The sequence below is a fragment of the Anneissia japonica genome, unplaced genomic scaffold (assembly GCF_011630105.1).
Source record: "Anneissia japonica isolate Jap-2015-1 unplaced genomic scaffold, ASM1163010v1 scaffold284944_len48410_cov170, whole genome shotgun sequence".
In the NCBI taxonomy this organism is placed as follows: domain Eukaryota; kingdom Metazoa; phylum Echinodermata; class Crinoidea; order Comatulida; family Comatulidae; genus Anneissia; species Anneissia japonica.
Genome location: NW_022700355.1, coordinates 22,575 through 30,343, shown reverse-complemented (window position 1 = coordinate 30,343; position 7,769 = coordinate 22,575).

Below are 7,769 nucleotides of genomic sequence, written 5' to 3'. Positions count from 1 at the left end.
TCGCCTTAACGTCGCTTTAGTTTCCCCTTAGCGACACTGCTTTCGCCTTATGGTACTGTTTTTAACCACTTCATTGTTTTAGTTTCCCCCTATGGATACTTCTAAGCTCCTACATACTACCCCCTCCTACTAACGCCCTCTTGAGGCATAGCATTGTGTAATACAATGTTCCCGACGGGTATTTGGACCTGTTCAACCATGAAGCCTTCGTGGTCTAGTGGTTATGACGCTCGCCTTGTCAGCGAGAGGTCGCAGGTTCGACGTCGGAGGCATTTTATTACACAATGATTTTTCATAGGACTTTATTCGTTAAAAAGCTACAGGGTAGCCTACGATGTTCCATCATGTCCTTATTAAACACTGTATATGTACCTTTGATGATTTATATTATATATATACATATATATATACTTATTTATATTTACATTATGCGTAAGTATGTATTTAGTAAAATTAATAAAATTTAACAAAAATATGGAAGAAGCATAGGAAGAAAGAAGAATAGGAAAAAAATTTGGAGTGGCTGAAATATTTACCGAAAATAAAAATTAATCATTTTGTCATATTGCATTACGTCTTTGTAAAAATTGTTTAGCACTAATTATCAGACTTCAAGGTGCCGGCAGCCTACACGTTCAATATATTCGACTTTGAACACAAGACCTTGTGTGCTTTCCAAGATTTGTTTATATAAAAAAAAGATTTATTAATATTAGCAAAGCTTTTAGTAATGCTTAATAGAGTTAGAAATTTCTATTATTAAAGAATATGAACAATTATGTATTTAATATTGTGCCCTAATATAAAGTTAACAAGAAAAAAATCTTAACCTGAATACTAGTATAAGTTGAAACGTTTTCTATTTGAAATGATTAAGTAGAATGAAATATGAAAAGAACGTTTTTGTCCGCATTGAAGCTATCTTAGCATGGGAAGCCTTCCCTAATCAAACATTTAACAATACTTCAGCAAACAAATATAGAAACTTCCTAAGAACACATGACGGTTCCTATAGTCTTAATAATTAAGTTAAATTTTCCACTCACTCCCTCTTGTCAAGATTTCCAGTTAAAATTTCCATATATAGTTCCAAAAGCAAAGACTAGTAACAAGGGACATGACAACAGTGAATTATCTTTTCATTTTTTTTTAATTTTTATTATTCTGTGACTTACATTTTTAGCTCTTTCATTTTAGTGTCAAATTGTTGAGAAAATATAAAAGAAAATTACTTATTACTTCTTTTTTTCTTTGCACAGTAATCTAAATCCTCATCATCTGCATAGGTGCTTGTTGATGGGATTTGGGCTATTAAAGTATTCAATTGGGTGATTTTCATAATCTACATTCAGTTTACAAAATGTTAAATAATAATTGTTTTCATTTAACAACATGTGTACAATATGAAATAAACATTATATTTTGTAATGGCTAAGAAAGCCAGGTCAATATTAAAGCCACTATTATTTCTGTTATATTTCTTAATGAAAGTTTATTCAGCAATCAATCTATCTGTTCTGTTTTTTGAAAACAATTAATGTGTTATGTTATGACCTGTTAAATTAAAATGATTAGCAATAGCCTATCTTTATTGTGTGTCGAATGTCAAATTTTATGTGACCATTCATTCTCTGTCTAAATAGTTTGGCTAGAAATTTCCCCTATATAAATAATACCAGGAAATTTAGTACACGTAATGGCATAGATAGCGTTAAATGAAGAACATGAAAATGATCCATTGATGAATGTGTTTGCTGATTAGGTCCAGTAATGGTATTGCTTGTGTTGATATGTGGACAAACTAGCATTTTTGTTGATTGCATGGTCTAGCGCCTGTTGTAGTTGGATGTAAGTTGTTGTTTAAGGTTAGGTGGATGTCTGTATGCAACTATAGGTTACATGGGTGTGATTTTCTGGAGCGTTTGGCTCACTATTTAGTACAAGTTGTAAATCATTAATGATGTTTTGTAATGGTTTGACGAGAGGATTGTATGTGACGATACGAGGGACGTGACGATTGGTCTCCTCCTTCTTGTACGTCTTAAGTGTTTCTCGAGACATCTTTGTGGCCTTGGAAATTTGTTGCAGAAACAAAGATTACAAGGAACATGACAACAGTGAATTATCTTGGTTTTTTTTTAAATTATTATTCTGTGACTTACATTTTGAACTCTTTCATTTTAGTGTCATATTGTTGAGAAAAAATAAAAGTAAATTACTTACTTATTTTCTTTGCACAGTAATCTAAATCAACACGCAAAATATCTGTACTTAGCATATTTTTCAACAGCCAACCAATCAGAAGAGAGCTTTCTCCCTGGTTACAATGAAGGTTGCATGTTAAGTTGTATTATTTTTATTATTCTTACTGTTTGTGTACTCACAATTTGTAAATTATGCTGTCTCTTATACACATCTAGATGGGTTAAATAGTATGATTCTTGACAGTAGCATATGTCTAGTTAATGTTAACATTAAACATGCTATATAATCTTGCCTTACTTTGAATGGCAACAGTTTAATACTATGGAAATAAACTATAGGAAAATAGTAACTGTTTAATAAAAATAATTAACCATGGCAGAATAACAATTCACATTTTAACTGGAAATAACCATGGAAATAACAGTGACAAAGAGGGACAACTAAAACGATTATTTAGCAAATAACTATGGCAAAGAGGCACATTTATTTATAGCAAATGGCATGACAAAAAGGTATAAATGCACAGTTTACTCGAATCAACTGTGTTCACTAAGCAAACAACAACTTACTTTTCCATCTAAATCTATATATATAATACTTTTTCAAAATATTTTATTAGAATATAAAAAACAATAATATTCGTAATCATTTCATTATTACTTGAATTTGGATCATAGAGAAGAATTGCTAATAATAATAATAATAATAATAATAATAATAATAATAATAGTAATAATAACAATAATAATAATAATAGGCCTAACTTATATTGTAATTACATGACTTAAAATATAAATTTATATTTTACTTTGTAAATAAAATTAAAAAAATAATTGTAATTCTTGTTTAACGTACACATAGAAACAGTCACACGCGCATTCTAACTATAACAGCAGTTCTATTTCATATACGCATACGCATGCATCCTTCACGCAGTGACATAACGCCTATGCGCTCTTGTGCAGGGCCCCAGACCCCTAGGGGTCCATGAGGCCCCCTACCCACAGGGTCCTCGATCTAGCACCTTGAGCCAAAAAGGCTTTGTTGATACATAATAGCATACTAATGTTAATTCATTTTCTTGTTTGTATACTTGGTTAGCCTACAGTATACATGGGTTTTTAATCGTTTGTAATTTTAGTATTTATTATTTAATGCGTTTCTTTGGTATTATTGTACATTTATTTTATAGTTTATACATGACTAACATATGAAATTATATATTGAATGTTATTTTTGAATAATCTGACTCAAAATTGCGTTGAAAGGAACTAAACTGGGAACTTATATCCTTTTGCCAAAGTTTGTCAACATGTCTTGAATCAGAAAACCCACGGCAAAAGGGCATAACTGACATTTTGAGCGCAAAAATCAATATTTATAGAAAAAATGTGTGCTACACTGGAAGAGACATTATTTGTCTATTTGAATATATTAACCATGAAATCAAATACTGAAACACATTTTAGGGCTAAATAAATTACACGCTTTGCTTAATATTTCCAAAACAGCAAATTGTCAGTTATGCCCTTTTGCCATGGGAGGGCAGTCTAAGCGGTACCCGTATTTAGAGGAAGCCCCTATTAAGGGGACACTTTTCTTGGTCCCGAAGGTGTCCCCTTAATAGGGGTTCTAATGTATTAGAAAAGATATGAAATGATTTTTTTTTGTATAACGATTTTTCCCATTTTTTTATATATTTATTTTATCCAGCAGTGTTAAAAATCAAATTAAAGGATTTGAATATAACTTAAAATACAATTATTTATTATAATTTAAATGTAAAACGATTATAAAAAAGCAATATTAAGTAAGATTAACAATGTCAATGAAACAACAAAAAATATAAATATAGACAAAAATGCGATAAATATTAAGTAAGTTCAATAATAGTACACTCAAATTAGTTGAAACTACAGTAAAAGTATCAGGACAACTGTAAGCTAAAGAAAAACGACAAAACAAACCATTTCTTCAGTCATTTTACACGGGATTATTTCTGCCTCTCTGTTGTTAGGCATTCTATCATGAACTTTCAAACTTTCATATAACAAAATGTTTAATGGTTTCAGGCCACTAATTCTACGCACAATTGTACACATCATTATTGCTAAAGGTATGGTAAGTACTCTCATTTTTCAATGCACAACGCTAACTTGCATCGATCCAAAGTCAGTTTAAAACATACAAATGTAGATGACCATACCGAAGGAACATTCCACAATTCATTATTCACATACACACAAAGACCCACGTAATTGGAGTCAGACTCACGAATTCGGGGTCTGTCTCAAGCTCTCATGCTTAAGGACTAACATGTAATATTGCTTATAAAAAATATATCTATAGGGCTACATATGTATACTTTGTAGCTCTCTCGCTAAATATTAGCCATTACAGTACTGAAAAAATAGGATTGGTTCTGTAATTACACATCAAAATTTTGAATATGTCGTTCTTTTACTAAGAACCGTCGGATATGATCAAAGAACTCACTGCCAGCCGCCACGCGCGTGCGACTCATATCGGTGTGATAGGTTCGTGAACGGCGATAACTTGCATCCTCAATGGAAACATGCGGATTCTTAACAGGTTTTCAGTTGTAAAAATACTATCCTAAAGTGACAAAAAATGCTTTTCCGGGCATCCGGTAAAACATTTTCCAGAGTGGTGGGGGGGGGGGTGCCCCGTACCTTCTAGGGGGAGCGGTTTTTGATAACAAAAGTCTAATTATTAATTAATTAGTCTAAGTTGAAATGTATGTAGGCCTATTCACCTTATACAATATCACATTTAAACTTATCTCATATACGTTATTCAGAATCCAATATAACGTATTACCATTACTCACGGTCAAAATAAATGCATTTTCCTCTTATATGAGTTGCACATTACTGCTCCTACAACTATCACCAAATGTAATGTTTGACAAACTTTACCAACTTTTTAACTTTCCTTGCTTAAATTTTGGTGCACCTTATCTAATATGTCCCTGCTTCGATCATACTCTACAGCATACGCAACTGACTCTACCTTGGTTTCTCAATATACTTTTACAAATGTAGGCGAATGTAGGCGAGGTGGGTGTGGGGGGGGGGGTTGGTGGTCCTGGCCAGCTGGGCACACTATCCCCCTTGATTAATATGATGTATGTCCTACAGTCAATATCAGAGACACATTATGCTGTTATGTGTCAACAAAGCTCTTTTGGATGAGGGTGCTATAGACAGTGGCGGCGCCAGCAGGGTGGGAGGGGGCTTAAGCCCCCGCCGGACAGGTCAAGCCCCCCACCCCGCCGGACAGACCTCGTCGGGCAGTCAGACCATAAGTGCCATTTTCGGCCATCTAGTTGTTGATATTCTTTAAAAAAATCTCATTTGGGAGGGGGAACCCCCCTCTCAACCCCTTCTCCCAGCTCCAACCTATGAGCTCAAGTCCCCCCTGTCGGACAACTTAGCCACCCCCCACCCCAGAAAATATATCCTAGAGCCGCCACTGGCTATAGAGCGAGGATCCTATGTTTAGGGAGGACCGCAAGGGCCAATAAGGGTCGGTGGCATTGCGAACAGCCACGCGAGAGGGCATAGGCGTTACGCCACACTGAGCATGGACTGCTCTAGCTGAGTTTAAAAAAAAACTCGACTTACGTCTCAGTTTTTTGGCTTTTTACGATCTGATTTATGAAATCGTTGGACAAAATCGGCGTCGTTGATATAGTGTTTTTTTCGTTGTCAATTAATAAAAAAAATCAGAATTAGTAAGCGGTAAGATAACCGAGCTCTCCTTTCGTCCACTGTTGGATCCGCCACGAACACAAGAGTACACTTCCCTTTTTCCCTCTTTCCTCCTTTTATCGCAAGACTGACGGGGGCTGACGAGCCGGGTGGGGGGGGGGTGCACGGGACCCTGTGGCTACCCTCTGGATCTTCCGCTGATCATGTTTGTGTATTTGGGCAGTGCACTTTGTATACGTTTGTCTCCCTTCACCCAGGAGTATTGGAACCTGGTAGGACGCTGAGACATTGAAGTGACTGTTATACTACTTTCGTGCGTTGAGTAATGTGTTCGCCATTGTGTTCGCGACAGCTGATCAATTCCCCTCTCGTATAAATATCTTGAAGAGGAAAGTTTTGCGGATCCTGATGGTGATTCTTATAATTTCTGCCCTCATCGGTAACTTAGTTGTTAATCATTATTACGCTTTCTGGACAATGACTTAATGTTCAATCCATACTCTTAAATACTTTTTTCAGTATCTGATGTTAATAATATACGTCGAGTTTATTCTAATTTAGGTTCATAGGTAAACTATTAAAAAGATCATCGGTTTAATGACAATTGAATCTTGATTCTATACTAAGAATGTATATTTTACAAATTATCAATTTCACACCACTTACGGTATCGTTTTCACACATTACCTTTTCACGTAAAATATTGATCTAAAATTTATATGCATGTAGGTAAAAGGATTATCATCATGTCGGTTACATACTGAACAGCTCAATTATCGGTTACAAACAATAATAATTCCCAAAATAATTTTTACTTGTTCATGATATTGATTATATTATACATGGTACTAATGCTTTATATAAAATAAGTGTTGGTATCCAGATGACACGGAACAAGGGGTGTTGCGTTATGGAGAGTAATGTGTGACTGGAAATGGTCTGCTAGTTGGTTGTTACCATGCGCCAGTAATGTTGGAGTACAGCAAGAAACTATTTATGTAATGCATGAATAAAGTTCGGGGTTTGTCGGGTAGTAAAATGATTATTGTACATTTTAAGTGCTCCCTCCAAGCATAAATGTAAGCTAAATTACGGTGATTAATGAGCGAAGATATGGTGACAACTATTACGAAGTTCCCTCTTTTCAAGAGGGGATGCAAATGCTTTGTGAAAATGAGTACGTGGCGGCCCGCGCGGTACTCATTTTCACAAAGGAATACACTCAGCTGGTTAGCTAACAATAGGCCTATGCAAATTTACATGAACACCTGGTAAGAAAGGTGCAATCACGTTCTGTTGCCTAGCCAGGGACGTAGCCAGGATTTTGAAAGGGGGGGAGCCGTTACATGAATTACGTATGACCCCGGCGGGGTCAAGGGGGCGAATCTCCCTGTGAAGTAGTGCACTCTGAACGTTCTTAGGACTGTTTGAGAGGATATAGTGAAAATTGCAATAGACGCATAATAAATAAGCGCAAAAATAATTATATAATAAATCAACAGTGGCAGATCCAGGAATTCGAAAGAGAGGTGAACCAGGGAGGGACATTCACAGAGTCTACTCACCTCAGCCCCACCATGGTTGGGGCTGAGGTAAGAAAATTTATGATTAGGGCATCTCTAGACGGCCGGAAATTACACTCTCGCACTTCAATTTGAATATACTTTTATTTTTTTTCCCCTTAATTATTTTTTTCCCCCTTAAAAAATGAAGTAGGGGGGGGGGGGCTTTGAATCCATCTCTGCTAGCTCAAAACATTCTTTATCCAGAATAGTCATAATCACGAAAAATGGACATGAAAAACCAGATCACATCCTAAAAACAAACAGC